Source organism: Phoxinus phoxinus, assembly GCF_949152265.1.
Source record: "Phoxinus phoxinus genome assembly, chromosome: 21".
Lineage (NCBI taxonomy): Eukaryota > Metazoa > Chordata > Actinopteri > Cypriniformes > Leuciscidae > Phoxinus > Phoxinus phoxinus.
The window spans coordinates 6,956,213-6,977,306 of record NC_136896.1 but is presented as its reverse complement, the minus strand read 5'-3'; the positions used below and the strand labels follow the sequence as shown (position 1 = coordinate 6,977,306).

The following is a 21,094-nucleotide window of genomic DNA, read 5'->3' as shown; positions in this document are numbered from 1 at the left end:
TAGCAATTCTTTTTGAAAAAAGTAGCGATTCTTTTTGAAAAAGTAGTGATTCTTTTCAAAAAAGTAGCGATTCTTTTTGAAAAATGTAGTGTTTGAATTGATTAATTCGAAAAATACTGATTGTACTGATGTATGGATGCAGTTTGAATAAATGTATTTAAAAAAAAGTAGCGATTCTTTTCGAAAAAGTAGCAATTCTTTTTTAAAAAAAAAGTTGCGATTCTTTTCGAAAAAGGTAGTGTTTGAATTGATTTATTGTATGAACTGGTTGTACTGATGTATGGATGCAGTTTGAATAAATGTATTAAAAAAAAGTAGCGATTCATTTTGAAAAAGTAGCGATTCTTTTAGAAAAAGTAGCAATTCTTTTTTGAAAAGTAGCGAATCTTTTTTGAAAAAGTAGCGATTCTTTTAAAAAAAAGTAGCGATTCTTTTCGAAAAAGTAGCGATTCTTTTTTGAAAAAGTAGCGATTCTTTTCGAAAAAGTAGCGATTCTTTTTTGAAAAAGTAGCGATTCTTTTTTTTTAAAGTAGCGATTCTTTTAAAAAAAAGTAGCGATTCTTTTAGAAAAAGTAGCGATTCTTTTTTAAAAAGTAGCGATTCTTTTTGAAAAAAGTAGCGATTCTTTTTTTAAAAAAGTAGCGATTCTTTTTTAAAAAGTAGCGATTCTTTTTTTTTAAAGTAGCGATTCTTTTAAAAAAAAGTAGCGATTCTTTTTCGAAAAAAGTAGCGATTCTTTTTTTTTAAAGTAGCGATTCTTTAAAAAAAAGTAGCGATTCTTTTAGAAAAAGTAGCGATTCTTTTTTGAAAAAGTAGCGATTCTTTTTTGAAAAATGTAGTGTTTAAATTGATTGATTGTATATACTGATTGTACTGATGTATGGATGCAGTTTGAATAAATGTATTTCAAAAACGTAGCGATTCTTTTTGAAAAATGTAGTGTTTGAATTGATTGATTGTATATTACTCATTGTACTGATGTATGGATGCATTTTTAATATATGTATTTAAAAAAAGTAGCGATTCATTTTTTAAAATGTAGCGATTCTTTTTTGAAAAAGTAGCGATTCTTTTTTTAAAAAGTAGCGATTCTTTTCGGAAAAGTAGCGATTCTTTTTTTGAAAAGTAGCGATTCTTTTTTTAAAAAGTAGCGATTCTTTTTTAAAAAGTAGCGATTCTTTTTTGAAAAAGTAGCGATTCTTTTTTAAAAAGTAGCGATTCTTTTTTGAAAAAGTAGCGATTCTTTTCGAAAAAAGTAGCGATTCTTTTCGAAAAAAGTAGCGATTCTTTTCGAAAAAAGAAGCGATTCTTTTTTGAAAAATGTAGTGTTTAAATTGATTGATTGTATCAATTGTATCAAAAATGTATGCATTTTTAATATATGTATTTTAAAAAAGTATCGATTCATTTTTAAAAATGTAGCGATTCTTTTTTGAAAAAGTAGCGATTCTTTTTTGAAAAGTAGCGATTCTTTTTTGAAAAAGTAGCGATTCTTTTTTAAAAAGTAGCGATTCTTTTTTAAAAAGTAGCGATTCTTTTTGAAAAAAGTAGCGATTCTTTTTTTAAAAAAGTAGCGATTCTTTTTTGAAAAGTAGCGATTCTTTTTTGAAAAAGTAGCGATTCTTTTTTAAAAAGTAGCGATTCTTTTTTAAAAAGTAGCGATTCTTTTTGAAAAAAGTAGCGATTCTTTTTTTAAAAAAGTAGCGATTCTTTTTTAAAAAGTAGCGATTCTTTTTTTAAAAGTAGCGATTCATTTTTAAAAAAGTAGCGATTCTTTTCGAAAAAGTAGCGAATTGATTGATTGTATATTACTCATTGTACTGATGTATGGATGCATTTTTAATATGTGTATTTAAAAAAGTAGCGATTCATTTTTAAAAATGTAGCGATTCTTTTTTTAAAAAGTAGCAATTCTTTTTTGAAAAAGTAGCGATTCTTTTTTTAAAAAGTAGCGATTCTTTTTTTAAAAAGTAGCGATTCTTTTTTTAAAAAGTAGCGATTCTTTTTTGAAAAAGTAGCGATTCTTTTTTAAAAAGTAGCGATTCTTTTTTAAAAAGTAGCGATTCTTTTTTTAAAAGTAGCGATTCATTTTTAAAAAAGTAGCGATTCTTTTCGAAAAAGTAGCGAATTGATTGATTGTATATTACTCATTGTACTGATGTATGGATGCATTTTTAATATGTGTATTTAAAAAAGTAGCGATTCATTTTTAAAAATGTAGCGATTCTTTTTTTAAAAAGTAGCAATTCTTTTTTGAAAAAGTAGCGATTCTTTTTTTAAAAAGTAGCGATTCTTTTTTTAAAAAGTAGCGATTCTTTTTTTAAAAAGTAGCGATTCTTTTTTGAAAAAGTAGCGATTCTTTTTTAAAAAGTAGCGATTCTTTTTTTAAAAGTAGCGATTCTTTTTTTAAAAAGTAGCGATTCTTTTAAAAAAAGTAGCGATTCTTTTTGAAAAAAGTAGCGATTCTTTTCGAAAAAAGTAGCGATTCTTTTTTAAAAAGTAGCGATTCTTTTCGAAAAAGTAGCGATTCATTTTTTAAAAAGTAGCGATTCATTTTTTTTTAATTAGCGATTCTTTTTGAAAAAGTAGCGATTCTTTTCGAAAAAAGTAGCGATTCTTTTTTTGAAAAAGTAATGATTCTTTTTTGAAAAAGTAATGGTTCTTTTTTTTAAAAAGTAGTGATTTTTTTCGAAAAAGTAGTGATTCTTGTTTTTTAAATCAGCGAATAAATTATTATAAAAATGTATTATTTTTCAATATTTTTTCCATTTACATTTTTTAACCATTGAATTAACATAGAACCAATATAAAATCAATCTTGCTTTATGTACAGCAAGATTCTATACCTGTCTTTTTAATTAATTCCTTTCAGTCAAAGACAATGAAGAGCTGCAATTAATATGGTTTTAAATCAAAAAGACATTTTAATCTCTGCATATTTACAGATGACATACACATTTATTTATGCCCCCAAACTGTTTGAACAGGAATACATGTATATACATTTACATATCAGAACAAAATGGCATTTCATGGTGACTTTAAAACAAAGATGTTAAAATACAATTAAGTACAGAATATAATAAAATGGATAACTTAAAACAATTACATGGAATTGTTATATCTGACATTATAAAGCTTACAATATCTGGAAAATACCAACCTGCTGTTGAAAATTGGAATTGAATGCAAATGGAAACAGCATTTTAGAAACAGCACAGTAAGAAATGAAAGAAAGAAATGAAACATTTCTCTGATGAATAACATTACTCTGATGAACTCAGGGATTTCCACCACGAGCAATGTCTCCAAGCCGTTTTTAGGGTCGTAACGGAGCCACGGTAGCAGCAAAGATAAAATCTGAGGCCTCCTTTTTTTCCAGTTTTCACTTCTTGTAAGGCATCTAAACAAATAAAAACAAAAAGAGAAGTTAGAAAACATTTGGAAATGTGACTAATTTCCAAATTTCCTTTCTATTTGAACAAATGCAATACAAATGTACTAAAAAATTAAGTGAAGCTTGTAAATTGCTAAACTGTTTAAGAAAAAACATGCTGAACTCAAGACTATTTAATGAATTTTAGTATAGACATTTCCATTAAAGGACTGAATGAAAAAACAAGTTTTAGTAGATTTACGGTAAATAGGAAGATAATTAACAGGGTTAACTCACAGATAAACAAATACTCACATTTCTGACAAAAAAAAAAACAACAACTGTAAAATGTAATGAGGATGTGTGTGAATGTAGGGGACCCCATTTGCAAATTTAAGGTCATGTAAAATATCTTAAAATGATAAAACAAAAGCTTTAACATTTTAAGATCTTAAATTTGAGGCCAGAAAACAGAATTTCCCATTCCATACCCAGAACTCTGACGGCCCGCCATAGTCTAGCCAGTTTCATAATGAACCGATTTATTTATTTATTTTTACCTTCTCATAACAAAAAAGTTATCTTGCTATGCTCTGTGCCACTGCTTTGAAAAGGTCAAATTAAAGGTCAAACTTTCGGCAGAAAATCATTTAGAAATTTCTATACTTAGTGCGCTTATCAAATCGGAAAAGGCTGCGTCTTTACATTTAAATCTTTATGGATTTAATTTGATAAATTTAAGACTTTAAGGACCCGCAGAAACCTTGACTTACTAAACATGCACATCTTGAGCCTTGTGTCTGGTAAAGGCTGCACGATATATTGTTTTAGCATCGATATCGCGACCTGCGCATCCGCGATAGTCATATCGCAGGATGTGTGATTTCAGGTATAAGGTTCACCAGTGGTGGGCCAGCAAGGCTTTCTCTGCTGGCCTAAACACTATCAGAATCACTGACTTGCACTTTAATATATATATTTTTTATGAATGAGTATTAGATTATTCCCAATTAGTACATTCTCTTAATTTCATAGCTTTTCTTTTGGTTGCGCTGCTTCCAGTTGTGTATATTTTATTTAGCTCTTTTATCCAATCATATTTCAGCCATCATGTGTTGCCAGGGTCAAATATATCTGCCTCGAGGCCTTCAGAATCGATACTGCGGGCACCTGTAGCTTACAATGAATGGCAATGAAACTTGCTTTAACCAATCAGATAATCAGTCAGATTTAATCAGCCAATCAGATTTCGAGTTGACTGCACCAGGGCCATCTAGCAGGCAATAACGATAAAAGTTATTAATTCAGATTGGAGGCCTAGGTGTGAGATGCACGGCCCGCCACTGAGGTTCACATTGTAGGGCTAGTTGATCCATACGAGCTGTCTCCCGGTTTGGAACGCATGCGATTTGCGGATTAATTGCAAAGTTTAACCATCACTGAGTGAAGTTTATCACTTGCATGTGTTTTTAAGTCGAGTCAGGCATGAAGCACAAGAGGACTCAAGAGACACACACAGAGCTGCGCAGACAGCACGTGAACGCCGAGTTCAGATCTCTTTCTCTTGAGCTTAAACGGACACGTGCATGCAAAATAAAGTCAAAATGCCCGTCTCGGAGAGTATCCTCGTGAACAGTCGGTTTTGTAAACAGAGAAAGAAAAGTGACACGTGTCATTTATATAGGTCTGTGTATACGTCGTAAAGGGACAGCAGCCTAATGTGCATGCAACGGTTTGTGTCACCAATAACAAAAGAGAAAATCACTTAGACAAAGATAAATTGTATTAATTCTATTTCATTTATACAGTGAAGACTGTTATTCTACATTTGAGTAACACATTTCTATACCTGAATACTGTTAATTTTCCTGAAAAACAAAGCACTGCTTATTTCAATTGTTTATTTCTTCTATTGTATATCGTAGCTTGTAATTTGTTTATTTTCTATGCAGATTCACTCCCCTACAAAACCACCCTGATTATTCTAGAATGACTAATTATTTATATTAATAATATATTATATTATCTGGTATGATTTTACCAGATATATATTATATTATATATATATTATAGGTTTTATAATTTCAAACGTAGGAAAAAACAAATATGGCAACGTACGTTTTTTCCAATATCTTGTAGCCCTACTCTAAAAGCAGTTTTTTTGTTTTATGCTCATCTTTCAGTTTCTTACCTGCCCGTTCATCTGAGATGCCAGCTCACATCTCAGGATCCTTCTAATGCACGCCTCAACTGATGCTCCTCCCACAACAGCAAAACAATCAACCTAGTCAGGGTTATGAATTTGCATAGAACAAATAGGTTACAAAAAATGCAGTGTGTCTATATGGGAATGTATTTTTTACCTGCTGCAAAAAAAATTAAAAAAATTTGCCTGTCATGTTGAATGAAAAACTAGCTTTCCTCAAAAAACTTAAGTTAAATTACCATCGCACATATGGCATCTTCACTTCAAAGAATCCGCTCAGCTTCTTCGAACCATCAACCAATGATTGGCAGTTGCAGTCTCATGAACCCCTGGATCTCTAGACGCAGTTCTTTCACTTCAGACACTAGTTCAGCCAGTGTTTCTGTCTTTTTAGAAGAAGCAATGTCTTGAAAGGGAAACGGTTTGAAAAAGGCACAGTATGTCAACAACTGCTATGATACACAGTCTACATTTTTCATAAACTTTAAAACAAAGAGTTTCTAAACTCTGGTCCTCAGGCTCCTCTCCCAGAATGTTTAAGTTTAATCAGGTTGTTACGTGCTTGATGTTAATGGGATGATAGCGCAACATTTAAAGGGATAGTTCACTTTAAAATTTAAATTCTGTCATCATTTACTCACCCTCAAGTTGTTTCAAACCTGTATTAATTTATTTCTTCTGCTGAACACAAAGAAAGATATTTTGAAGAATGTCAGTAACCAGACAGTAGTCTGTACCCATTGACTTCCATAGTAGGAAAAAAAAAATACTATGGAAGTCAATGGGTACAGACTACTGTTTGGTTACTGACATTCTTCAAAATATCTTTCTTTGTGTTCAGCAGAAGAAATAAATGAATACAGGTTTGAAACTACTTGAGGTGAACTATCCCTTTAAGTGTAATAACAGTTGCAGTGTGTGCAAGTAGCAGAGACAACCAATAAGCAGAAAAAATAACATTAAGTATGTTTTAATTGAAAAGGTGCCAAGAGTTTACAAAATACATTATATATATATATAAAACAAAAATAAACAGAAACAAGAATGTCGCCAAATCAATGAAAGAATCATAACAAAAACAAAAATGCAGAAATAAACCCGATATATTCAACGTATACGATGCCTTAAACGACGCTGACTAAAACAGAAAAAGATACAGCGGATGGCAAACACTCAACTACCTAACAATAAATAGTGCCATCTACCGTTGTTCTAAAGATGGATTTATAAAGGCCACAATCAGTAGAAATTGTACAAAATCAAGAGACAAACGGAAATCAAATCAAAATGCCAAGTAGTAAGGTTACTACTAACATACAACGCACCGCGTTTGAATCAGATTATCCGCGTGAAGTACAAGGTCACACGCACACTTAATACCAGTCTTGAGTGATCAAGCGCTGAAATAGAGCATTCTCTCAGACAGAACTAATAGTGCAATAATACATCAGCAGCAACAATAAACAAACCGCATAAACAAATATAATATGATCATGACTTAATTAACATTTCAGCTCAAAGCACGAGTGTTGAATGATCTGGCGCTGATCTGCTCACTCCTTGTCCTTCCTGCCAGAACGTCTGTGGATTGGTCAAATGCCGGTCATGATGGACAGCCGTTTAGTCCAATGATCGCAACCTAAGAATAATTTGAGGAAACAAACAGAAACAAAAGCACAAAAGAGAAAAATACAAAACACGTGGAACGTAACAGGTGTTTTAATTAGTGAGACATCCAAAACATTCTGGGAGGGGGGCCTGAGGATTGGACTTTTTACCGTTACAGCTTAAAATAAATAATATCATCAAATCGTATTAACTTTTTTACATGATGTCATCAACGAGAATACTTTTTTTGCAGCAAAAAACGACTTTATTCAACAATTTCTTTCCTTCACGGAAACGCAGGGCTGCATTTACAAGCAGAGGATGCAAGCAGTGGTGCTCTCGTGAACGCGTGTCAGAGACTGATGCGGAAGAGAAGAAATTGTTGAATAAAGTCGTTATTTTGGTGCACAAAAAGTATTCTCCTCGCTTCATAAACTGAAGGTTGAACCACTGTAGTCACATGGACTATTTTAACAATGCCTTTTCTACCTTTTTGGCTTTCAAAAGTTATTATTAAATAGCTGTCAATGGAGCAACCTCCTGAGCCATTGGATTTCCGCAAAAATATCTTAATTTGTGTTCCAAAGATAAACAAAGAAGGTCTTACGGGTTTGGAACAAGGAATTAATGACACCATTTTCATTTTTGGGTGACGTATCCCTTTAATTACTTGCCTTTAACTCTCTGCACTGATTCAGGAGATTCCATTCTCTGTCCTATAATTATAAAAAGAAAAAAAATTAATAATATTCAACAACATTTGTCACAGGTACCAATTGGCAGAAATGTATTTACCATGTGAGCAAACCTGAGAAATATGTCCCTCTGATGAGCCTACAAAAAGGGAAAAATGATGAGGGGAAAAACAGCCATTAGCTTTTGAACCAAACATTGATTGTAATTGTGGTGACGTATTGACTCAAGGAGTCAAATCTATACCAGACTTGTCTAATAAATGTTTGATTGTATATTGATGGTTTTACACGTTTTACAAAAAAAAAAAAAAAAAGACTTGTCTATAACAGAGGCAAAATTATCAAAAAAAAGTCTGTAGATGTTAAAAGTCAGGCACTCTGACTTTCATACAGTGAAACAACAAATAATCTTTTTAGAATATGCTGCTTATGGATGTGTGCATTAAATACATAATTCACTGCTATACTGCTAAATGTAGCCGACTTCATATCAACAGAAACATAAGTTAACTTACAAGGATAACCAGGTTTCAGACGGGCTGTTTACAATGCACCATTTTCAACTAAAATCGTAAAGCTTTTTAAGCGTTTTGGCCGTTTGGCACGACAACGGTGTTTTGAGTGCCTGAAAAATCTAACTTTTGAAAACAGGTTTCAAAGTGCAAGTTTTTGAAAACGGTCTCCGTGTAAACAAAAAAAACGCGAATATCTGAAGACGATGACGTCATGAACATGCATAATATTATCATTTCAGTCTATATCGCCATCTAATGGCAGAATGTTTAGACATGTTTGTAGTAACGTTAGTTTTCGCGAATCCGTGTGAATGGGGATCGTTTGACAATATTGTCGCGGTACACGAAAAACTGAAAAGGAAAAACGTAGTATTTCGTTGTCGTGTAAACGTAACGTTACCCCCAGAGTATGCTAAGCTAAAGCCCGCCCGGATTGGTTAGGTAGTTTATGACACCGTCGATTTCAAACCTTGTTTTAAGGAGAAAAATCAGAAAATACTCAGACATGAATTTGCACATGGTTTGTCGTGATGCACATAAAACACCCACATAGACATACAACATTAAAAACTTGATTTTCACTACAGGGGGGGCTTTTAAGGAAAATCCTGATCGCTGGTTTGTGTACATAGACAGTATGTTTGTGTACGGCGCGCGTGACTCTATTAGCGCAGCAGTTCACTCGAGTCGCCCAAGAAAAGCACACAAGTTGCAAGACATAAAGATTAAAACGTGCAATGACCTTCATTCATCTTTTTGTACTTACCTCTAAAAAAAATACACTCTTTCGCTGCCCGTATGCCTCGTCTACGTCTCTGCCTGTCCCGCTTGAACTAAAGTTTGTTATGCATGCCGTGCTTTGATTTGATTGGTGGTTGGCAACTAGCTTAAAGGTGCATTACTGCCACCTACTGGACTGGACTGTTGTGCAATCGATCGGTTTGAAAAAAACATTATACACTCTCTCTAGATTAACCCTTTATATAATTAATTAAATGAATGTAAATTCTACATGATTTTTAAAATAATAATACATTATTAAAAATTAAAAGAGAGATGAATTATATAACTGGATGTTCCGAATTAGGGACTCTCTGGCTAAATGTGCTCCTGTAGCTACAGCCGAAACACTGTAGACGTTTTCCATGAAGGTGGAGATTTGAAAACATTAATTAAAACATTAATAATAATAATAATGAACATGTAGCGATTCTTAAAAAAAAAAAGGGATTCTTTGAAAAATGTAGCAATAAAAAAAAAAATATATATATAGCGTTTCTTTTGGAAAATGTAGTGATTGTTTTTAGAATAAATGTATTGACGCTAATTTTTAGGAAAACCGTAAGTCGGATCAGTTAGATAGCAAAAGATGTAGCAACCCGAGTCAGAACAGTCTGAGGGTCTGACCCGAGTTTGGAGGACGTAGAGTTAAAGCGAGATAGAGTCCAACATTTTAGAGTCAGGAGAAGCATTTCAGCAAGTTAGCATTTTCAGTAGGCCTAAGTCAAACAATTGTCAGCCTCAGCGCTGTAATGCGACATGTTTTTGACTTTAGCTCCATTCCGGTTGCTCTCTTTGCCAACGGATCAGAGTTTCTCAACGTGAGCCTCCCCAAGCGGAGCCCCCCTCTGTTATCCCACTGTGGTTTTCTTCCTGATGTCTGTGCTTTTACTAAAATACCATTGCATGAATTCCCAGTTAGGCCAGCTATTAGCCTACAAAAGTTTACTGTTGTGAGTTAACAATTAACAATTAATAAGATCACATGACTTGTTTTCTTATTTCAATGAGCATTTGTTTACTCAGAGATTGAAACGGACTTCTATACTTTGCTAACTTGAGCATAAAGACATTTAGACTTTGTGCTGTTGAGTCGCAGCTTCTCACCAGGTGGTCTAATATCCCGACCGTTGGTTTTCTATGTCAACAGAGTAAGCTGAGATTCAAAAGGGCATTGTGCCAGCGATCTACTGTATCTCTTGACACACACACACACATGCGACATGTTTTTGACTTTAGCTCCATTCCGGTTGCTCTCTTTGCCAACGGATCAGAGTTTCTCAACGTGAGCCTCCCCAAGCGGAGCCCCCCTCTGTTATCCCACTGTGGTTTTCTTCCTGATGTCTGTGCTTTTACTAAAATACCATTGCATGAATTCCCAGTTTATATAAATTAATAAATTATATAAATACACACACACACACACACACACACACACACACACACACACACACACACACACACATCAGACCTCATGTCATTGCTTCTCCTCATATTGAATATGCCCTGCAAAGGCATGAAGAACAAACCCACGTTGACGTCCTTTGCTCTCTAAACAGCAAACACCTCCCCAGTGCCCACTGGCTTCAGCCTAGAACGTGAGTGTAACTTTAGAGTATCCTATATTTACCCTAGTACTGTGCGTCTGGAGGGTCTGCGGTGTACTACTGCATGCCTTGAATGCTTGAGAGGGCAAACCCATTTTATGAACACTTTGGAGTCTTGCAAAGAGTATTCTGAGTTTGCATGAATGTGAAATGCAGATTGAATTGCGGTTATAGTTTTTGCAGAATGAACTCTTAGGGGCAACTTACACATGAGATATATAAAATTACATTGTTCATTGTGTTTTTTTCACTGTTACCGTTTGTATTATCAATTTTCTATGTAATCATCAGGGATGGGCTAAAATAATATTGATTTATTTTAAGCAATTCTCATTTTGAATAACCAATATCGATTCTTAAAGGGATAGTTCACAATATAATGAAACTTAAGTCATAAATTATTCACCCTGCGTTCTTCTAATGCCGAAAATGCACCGCTCGAACTCATCCATATCGGTAATGGCAGTAAATAGCGACAAGCATTAAGCTTTTTTTAAAAATATAAAAGAGTAACACAGAATGATCCCATGTGATACGTGTCGTATATTCAAAGTGTTCTGGATAGATCTATATGCATAGGCGGACTTACCATTAGGCATGTCTCTGTATGTCTTTGAGAATGTAGTGGGGAGGGGGGGCTGTCACATGACTTGGCTGTCACACCATTTTTTTGGTGTTTTTTGGTCCTTTTTGAGCTTGACAGCTATGAGCTGCCTCTACTGATTCTTATTCTTTTGGGTCATCAAAAAACTATTTGCAATGATAATTGACAGGAGTGATTTAAACTGCAACATGCATGCAAAATTGATATTGATGGATAAAATGCTGTGCTTTTATTATGAATCAATGCTCTCGGGTTAGGCAGGTTGGTTTTCATGCTAACACTATGAGACCTGACACAGTCTGGTATTCCAGAGGATCAGATGAATAGAGAGAGAGAGAGAGAGAACTGACTCTTGATCACTCAAATGACGGCATTGCAGGGTTCAGGTTTCCATGCCGCAGAGGGTTTGACTGCTGGCTATCTGAGGTGAGGTAAGGATGAACCGTTCCATCTATTCCTTTTCGTTACAGGGCCACATAACTCGTAATTCACCTCTTCCATGAACTTCCACACAGAACACGTGAAGTCTGGAAATTCTGGCTTAGAGGAAGTCATGCTATTTACTATTTAAACACCATTGAAATTCAGGGACATTGCATGAGGAAAGGGCTCGGTCGGGTCTCTAGAAATTTTGGGAGGGTCTGTGTTTACCTTTCCTCTTTGACTCCATCAAGTGTCAGTCACGGAAGTTTAAACATCCTGCTTTGTTAAACTAGGGGCCTCTCTTTCCTCTCTAGCTTTGTATTGATTCAGTATTATGAACAAAATATTGATTTGGGAGGAAGCTGCTCCCAGATATGTGTACATCTTTTTGGAACAGGCTTTATGTCGAACGTCACATGAACAAACAGGAAAACATGTCCCATTGGATCTGCTTGTCAGAGAAAGTGTAAACAGCAGTATGATGAACTGGGCAATATATATGGACATTTAAAGGGTAGCTGTCGCCAAAATTTAACCTATAGGCTCTTTTTGTTAATCTACCCGAGTCAAACTTTCGTGTAAAAGCATAATTAGAATGGAAACGCCACTTTTAAGATTGACCGTATTTTCGTTTTAGCTCAAATCGCCTTTTGAATGGGAGTGCTAGGGACACTACTATGGTAGCATCAAAATCGCTTTTTTTAAAACGGCTCGACACAACATAAAACTGTGCTCGAAGTATCACCAGGGGCTCTACACATGAACTTGAGCATTGACTACATTGTTTGTGTACACAAAGTCTACTAAAAAGAAAGGTTTTGTACGACTCACTTTATCAGTTAGTTTCCGGTGGCTAGAATTTTGTCAGTCAAAAGTAGTCGATCTCCGAATGCAACGTAACATGAGGAGAGTAAAGATGGAAAGCTCCTAAAGCTTGTTTCCATATAAATTCTAAGTGTCTAAGTTATCATGCTTTTCAAGTTCATGACATTTCCTCATATGGAGTCAGTTCACTACGTTGCATTCGGAGATCGACTACTTTTGACTGACAAAATTCTAGCCACCGGAAACACTAACTGATAAAGTGAGTCGTACAAAACCTTTGTTTTTAGTAGACTTTGTTTACACAAACAATGTAGTCAATGCTCAAGTTCATGTGTAGAGCCCCCTGGTGATAGTTCGAGCACAGTTTCATGTTGTGTCGAGGCTTCTTAGTGTTTTAAAAATAGCAATTTTGATGGTACCATAGAAGTGCCCCACGCACTCCCGTTCAAAAGGCATTTTGAGCTAAAACGAAAATACGGTCAATCTTAAAAGTGGCGTTTCCATTCTAGCTATGCTTTTGACTCGGGTAGATTAACAAAAAGAGCCTAGGTTAAATTTTGGCAACAGTTAACCTTTAAGCTAACCCAGCTAGTTTTTTTTTTATTGTTGGCGTTTTATTCAGTATTAATATCCGAATGTTAGTGAGAAGAAGATTTTTTTTTTTTTTTTCAGTTATCAATCTGCATATGTGATGGAAATGCAAATTTTTGCTCACTCTTTTGAAGGCATCTTGAGTATAAAAAAAGCTCTATTTTAAACGAAGCACATACAAAAGACCTGACCTGGAAATGATGCGACCTGTTTTACAGAATGCGAATATCCCCCATAACATCTCTGAATCAGTGATTGGATTGGCAGCATGGCAACCATAGTTTTCTCACTGTTGCTATGGGTTACCATCACACCTGAATAGGAGAGTAAACGAGGCATTAAATCTGATTGGCCAATAGTAGCCCCATACTGAGACATAGGAATCTGGTATACTATAAAAGTCAACAATGACAGTCAGTGCTGAGCTCTTGCATAATTACTATTTGCTCTTTATTTGGCGTGTTTGCTTTTGTCTAGATAAATCTGTTTCTTAGCAATGCATTAAAAAACCCTTAAACGTCTTGAAAGGAAAACGTAGTGAAGACGTGATACGCATTATGTGATTATGTGATGTTTGGAATGTCACAGTTCAGGTGCTGGATCATGTGCCATGTAGATACTTAACTGCCACCTTCTAAGCCTCAGTGAATCTCCTATAAATATTCTCAATGGGTGGTCTCTTTAATGGCATAGTAAGCCAAAGCCTCTTCCTACTTTGAGGAGATCCTAATTAAGGTTTGTGTATAACAAAGCACATTTGCTATCTCTTTAGATCAATTTCCCATCTTACATGTTTTATATTTTCAGCAGAAAGCTGGCAAGCAATGGCTCATTAGTGCTCCTAATTTGGCTCATAGACTAAGATAGGCCTCTGTCTAGACCATCATGCAGTGTTAATGTTTGGAGTAGTTTTGCATTCTTCTCTGTAGGTCTGCTGGAAAATCTGTGGAGGTACCAAGAATGGTACAGTATTGGATTACATAGTGGAACAGCACAGGCGCCAATGATCAGATTAGGTTAAACCACATGGGAAAGGGATGGCAGATAAACCTTAGCATGATGCATTTGTGCTTTTGAAAAGTGCAGGTCCTAATAATTGGTCTAGACATACATCTGGACCACAGAAGATGACATCTAGTTGTGTAAATAATGTAAGTGTAAATAATGCATATAAATTGAGATGATATAGCATTTGTCATGGTCAATATACATCAAAATACTGCATATCTGAACTGCAGGTCCCTGCTAAGTACTTATTCCTTGTTCAGAGCATTACTGATATTCATATTCAGGGTTTGAAATTAACTTTTTCACCCACCGGCTACTACATTTTTAAGTTACCGGCCATTCAGGACTTCTACTAGCCAACAAAAAAGAAGAACAAATTAACCAGATTTACTACGTGACAGAATATATATATATATATTTCCCTATATTTATGCTATAAGATGAGCATTTATATGCAGGTGGACCACAGAAAGGCGTGACCAATTAGCAATTGTCATCAATTGAAATTATGATTTAATAATAATCTCAATAACTTTTCCCCATGCATTCTATTATTGTTGCAACATTGCTTGGCAACCATAAACAACATGTAGAGCAATATATATATATGGCAGATAATAGTTTCTTAATATTATTAATAATACATTTAACATAAAATTGCATGTCTTCAATATTTATCTGGTTTCATGTTACCAATGGTTTATTATCCACTTGTGGGTACAATACAGTATATTTTTTGTATGTGGAAAATGACTACCGTATTTTTATTGTGTGTAAAAGCTTAAAAAAATAAATAAAAATAAATAAATCTGCAAAACATTTTTGTTCCATGGAGGAAAAAGCTAAATAAGTTTGAAATCAGAGGACTGGACCTGAGTAAAAAAACACAAAAAAGTTTTGTTTGTTTGTTTATGTATTTAAAATGTATTTTACATTTATTTTTATTGTAGCAAAAGCTTAAAACAACATAAAATAAAAATTATTCAAATAAAAAGATTAAAATTCAGTCAAATATAATTTAGTTTCATGAAGGAAAATACTAAATATGATCACTGTATGACTGAATTAATTAAAAACTTTAATTAATATTTATGGTAAGTATTTAAGTGCTGTAAAGTAGGCCTAATAATTTTGATTCCTTCCAAGCAAAGCAAATCAAAATATGGAATATCATATAAAACGTAATGAAAGAAAATAACATAAATATTAAATATTAATTAAAGGTTTTAACCTAATATATTTACCTTTAAAAAAAGTAAAAAAAAAAAAAAAATGAATATCGAATATGTGAATGAAGTATCAGTTTCAGTTCGGTTGTTCGGTTGCACATTTCAGATCTTTACCTCGCCGACAGATACAAATGTAAACAGACACAGACAAAGTTTGACAACAGACGGAGAAAAGAGCTACAGAAGAAGATCCGACAGACAGACAAAGAAATCCGATTGAGAGATGGATATCAAGCATAGACAGACAGAGCCCAGCACACATGTCTGACAGCTCGCTCGGGCAGGAGTCAGGGAGCCAGAGTTCCTGTGCCTGCTGAACATGAATGCAGGGCTCTGTTCCCCGTCCCAGTCATCACATTCCTTCAGAGCCACACGGCCCAGCGGAGGAGAGGGCAGCAGCCGTGGAGCCCGGCCAGAATCTGCCTTACAATACATCCAGTCTGCACACGGCCCTGCCAACAACCCCGTCATGCTCCCAAAATGTCACAGCTCATTGTCCGGCGGTTTGTCTCTGACGTAGGTGTGAAGCGCATTGTAGTCTACAGGGATCACTTGGTCACTAAACACTCATTTTGAGATTAAACTATCATGGTAAATGGTAGTTTTACTAACCAGAATAGACATTATGTTGAGAAATTTTGTAGCTATAATCGAATCATGATGATTCATAGGCCTACAGCAAAACTTACAAAACAGACTTACAATAGTGTTTTATGTTCCGCAGTAAAAGTCAGACAATAAATAATGGACAAAATATTACAGCTGGCATTTTCCTAGTAGACCAAGCTACTGACTTCTGATTCTATATTATATTATTATGATCATTAGGCGGAGGGGCATTCTCATTAGAGAAATTCTAATATATTATCATGATATCATATTATATCAAATATTATTTAAAATGTACAGTTTTTGCTTTGTCTTCCTGAAAGATAAAGACTATGTATATTTTACACACACACACACACACACACACACACACACACACACACACACACACACACACACACACACACACACACACACACACACACACACACACACACACACACACACACACACACACACACACACACACACACACACACACACACACACACATATATATATATATATATATTTTTTTTTTCTCTACTTAACTATTTCATGTTTAATTTAATGTGTTACTTGTCGTTTATTTGTTTATGAAATGTATGCAGCATTTTTATAGCATGCTCTGTGTTTCCTTCATGGCCTTTTGATTTTTGACTCAATGGACCAGTAGGCCTAATGATTAACATGTGTACCATGATTTGTATACAGGATTTACATGTCAGACGTTTTGTGTCCCCATAAACTTTCTCCTTCAAGTAAGATAAATATCTGATGATGTAGTTTAGACCTTTAACGCCCTTTAATTGTGTGCATAAACCCCCCCATAAAGTGTCATGCATGGGTGTTCCACCTCAAAACATTTAGCACACTACATCAGATAAAATGCTGAATTGAGTATATTTTGGAGGGTGTGTCCATCTTGCGGTACTTTTCCCTTCAGCTGCCTTAAAGTGCATTCAAATGAGGAAGGGCTATCTTGTTTTGGCATTGCATTGCAACCAAGCAGTTTTGAATTGTCACAGGAAATCAATGCTGTCTGGTTTTTGTTTCAGGAACTCTGCCCTCTGTGGCGAGTGAGTGTTACTACAGAAGGGATGGGCAACTCCGTTTTATCACTGGATCTCAGCCAGCTGTGGAAGGAGTGAGTCATCCAGCACAATTCTACATGCAAAAGAGGAGCAGATAATCTGAGCTCTTAATGTGATTTACAGTCATACTATATTACACATAATTCCAAAAATACTAATGATGTGTAATATGATGTCTCTCAAACCGAACTGTTACTCTAGCATGGCAGTTGTTATTGTTTTTACTGACAGAATCATAATGACAGATCTCAAATTAATCGCATTGCAAAAAAAAAAAAAAAAAAAACGCATTGCTTTGTGCAATTTGTCACCAAATATCAAATTAGAGCTTGCTTTTTTCACTTTCAGGAAGGATATCTTACTCAGTTCCTGGAAATTAGCATCGAGTGGGATATCCTTATGGTTGTCATGGAAGTATGTAACTCATACTGACTCAGCAGACACACGGTGGGTGTTTTCTCTCTCGAGCTGGACTGTGGGCTGGTGTGACCGTGGAAGGGGTGTGGACCGCTCTCCCAACGCTCTGAGTACATGAGAAAACTATTTGGTGTGTAAATGTGAGTAATTCTGTCCACATTTTTTGGGACTGAGCTTTGCAATACCTTCATCATAACTCATGGAAAGCACCAAAATGTCTGTGTATGAATCATTAAAAAGTAAAATCACATCTGTGGACCATACGTAAAAGTCACTCAAAAGGGTTGTTGATATGATAGGCCTAACAGGAGGTTAACAGTCAGTGCAAGAGACAAACTTTTTGGCCAATGCAACTTTTACAAACTCCACCCACTCAATATTTTTCCTTTAGTACATGTAGCATTGTACAAATATTTACACGTTGTGTGAATAGCATCCATCATTATTTGCACTTAGTGTAAACAACACACATTTGTTGCTATTTATACTTGGTGCAAATAGCATCTGCAACTATACTTTGTGTAAATAGCTGGGCCTAAAAGATATTGAGAGTCTAATCTGGGAAGCTAAACCAGTTGAGAACCACTGGTCAGATTCATAGTTCTGTGCTGGTGATATTGGCTGTTTCTCCAAACCCATGTGACTGAGCAAAACTACTGTAATATACTGTACAGTGAAACAGCAGGGGTATGTATTGCTGAACTGGTCAGTGGCTGACTTCAGCAGATCATGGTCTGGTTTGCTCATCCATCCGCACACAGGCTTGGATGGCTGCCCAGATCAAACCCCAACACACACACACAGAGTGCCAGACCATGTCAAATGAGTGTATAAATGAGTTTGAGAAGAAAACTCAGTTTTACATCTGCAGACAAAATACAGGCGAAACGTACTCGACATATTATGCATGTATAGATTAAACACCCACCAAAACTGACAGCGAACAGTGGCAGGATACGTTACAGAAGGTCACGTTTAACGCTTTGGATGAATTTACGAGCATGATCTCAAATTAGCCCCTAGACACACCCAGACAGCACCCCGTGCGTCTGTCAATCAAACCTGATAATTAGGTGGCATCTGGAATTATGGCTGTGGCTTTTTTGATCCTGCTAGGATTTAGGTTGCATTATTATTGCACATTGCATTTAATAATAGACTTTTAGAGCTGTAAATAAAACTATGACGATTTATAAATGTGAAAAATGCAAAATGCACAAATGCCATGTCCTTGCATGATCTGCATATTAGAATGATTTTTAAAGGATCACGTGATACTGGAGACTGGCGTAATGATGGTGAAAATTCAGCTTTGCCATCACAGGAATAAATTACATTTTAAAATACCTTCCAATAGAAAACAGTATTACTGTATGTTTGATCATATTAATGCAGCCTTGTTGAGAATGACACTTAAAAAAAAAAAAAAGAAGATTATTCCAAACTATATATATATATATATAGCTCTGCACACGTGCGTCATAGTTCCGTGACCTATATGAATAAGATTCAACTTTTCTTTTTTCTTCTTAAATATCTCTCAGCCAGAAAACAGACATCAATTGTCTGGAAAGATTCAGTTCTATGCTATACTTTGGCCAGCACTCCCTTCACATTCTTCAGTTCTGGTCAAAATCCAAGGACAAGAATGTCCATGTCTGTGGTCCATTAAGGGGACAACACATTTGAGCCTGTAGCTGTCTCTATTTGTGTGGTGACAATTTTCCAGCCTCTTCACCCTTTCATCCATCCACCCACTCAGTCTATGATTCTGAAATGCCATGTGTCTCTGTTCTTTTCCTGTTGGATCTGCACCATGCTGTCCGGTACAGAACAGAGGTTCTCTTTCAGCCAGAAGGGAGGACAGAAATTTGGGAGGGAGGGCTGGTTCATTAAAACAGTGTTTTGTTTCACCATCCCGTCCTGATACCGCTTTCTCTGAGGTGACTGGACAATGAAGGATGAGTGTTTGTGAGGACAGTGAACGGTAGTTGGGGACACAGGAGGCAATTGTAACACACCAAATATCTCACATCATCATCAAGCTGGATGAGGGAAACTTGCCATATGCTCAGTCACTTTCCGTTTAGAAACAGGAAAATAAATAATAAATAAATTCTTAATCTGTATGTTTTTTCCCCCAGTAAAGATGTAAACATAAATTAAACAAGACAAAAATGTATTTGTTTTGTTTGTTTATTTGTTTCTTGTTTTGAGCATAAACAGCATTAACCAAATGTTGTTAGATCAATGCTTAACAATTATTAACCAATTTTAAAGATGAATTTATCGTGTTTTATGGATGTTTTTAACCCCTAAATATACATAAAACAGAATATTTTCTTATATATACGTTTATTATATATTTTTTCTCACCAGATCAAATTATATATTTGAATTTTGTCAAAAAATGTAATACAATTATAATAAAAATGGAATAAAATATTATTAATTTAATTCATATAAAATTATATATATATTTCATATATTATATATTAATTTTTATATTTAATTATATATTTTAATGACTTATATGTGACCCTGGATCACAAAACCAGTCACAAGTAGCAGTAGCACAGGAACATTTATGGCAATAGCCAACAATAAATGGTATGGGTCAAAATTATCGATTTTTTTTATGCCAAAAATCATTAGGATATTAAGTAAACATCATGTTCCATGAAGATATTTCCTACCGTAAATATATAAAACATTTATTTTTGTGAGTAAATACAGCACAGTCGTGAATGGGCAACTTTAAAGGCGATTTGCTCAATGTTTAGATTTTTTGGCACCCTCAGATTCCAGATACTGTCCAAATATTGTCCTATCCTAACAAACCATACATCAATGGAAAGCTTATTTATTCAGCTTTCAGATGATGTATCAATCTCAATCTCAACAAATTGACCCATGTGACTGGTTTTGTTCTCCAGGGTCACACATCTGTTAACCTGGTGATGTTACCAAAAAAAAAAAAAGTTATAAAAAAAAAAGACAAAAAGATATATATAGCCTAATTTTACATATATAATCTTAAAGCTTTGAAGTTGATTAAATCCATGTTTGAAGTCAAACACGGATTTAATGGAACATTGTGCATTAGGTGTTTGCTCCTTACAGTTGTAAGATAATTTGGGTCTCCACTTTAGCTCATGGTTTTAGTTCATAGTGTGCAGACAGACAGAATCTCAACAGCTGAGAATGCAGAGCTCCAGTATGTGAACGCAAACCTTAGGAGAACGTGTGCTGTACACCTCTACCAGGAAACATGTAAACCCACTGACAACCAGATGTCAGATTAACAACCTACTACACCACGAAATCAAACCACTTTGATCAGAAAGAACATTTTAGATGATTAACATTTTATTCTGGTGAATTTCATGCCAATGCTGGTCCTAGACCATGCAGCACCACTGGCCTTTCCAACGGAGTCGCATCTGGAAACCGAAATATTGCCATAATTTCATCCAGACTGAACTGTGCTAAAATACTGTTATTCTTTCCCTCTCTTTTCCTTCTCCT

General features: G+C 35.1%; 1 long non-coding RNA gene across 5 annotated transcripts; it reads right to left on the bottom strand.

The window, feature by feature from the left end:
- Positions 1-2,845: 2,845 nt before the first annotated feature.
- Positions 2,846-9,328, bottom strand: LOC306989939. 5 transcript variants are annotated; one of them, XR_013795783.1, is made up of 6 exons: positions 9,167-9,309; positions 7,986-8,024; positions 7,865-7,906; positions 5,822-5,988; positions 5,568-5,660; positions 2,846-3,403 (listed from the first exon to the last, which is right to left on the bottom strand). It is a non-coding gene; the product is annotated as an uncharacterized lncRNA (long non-coding RNA). The 5 variants fall into 5 exon arrangements; XR_013795780.1 differs by having other exon boundaries at positions 2,878-3,403; positions 5,822-5,964; positions 7,999-8,024; positions 9,167-9,328; XR_013795781.1 differs by having other exon boundaries at positions 2,884-3,403; positions 7,999-8,024; positions 9,167-9,328.
- Positions 9,329-21,094: the final 11,766 nt, after the last annotated feature.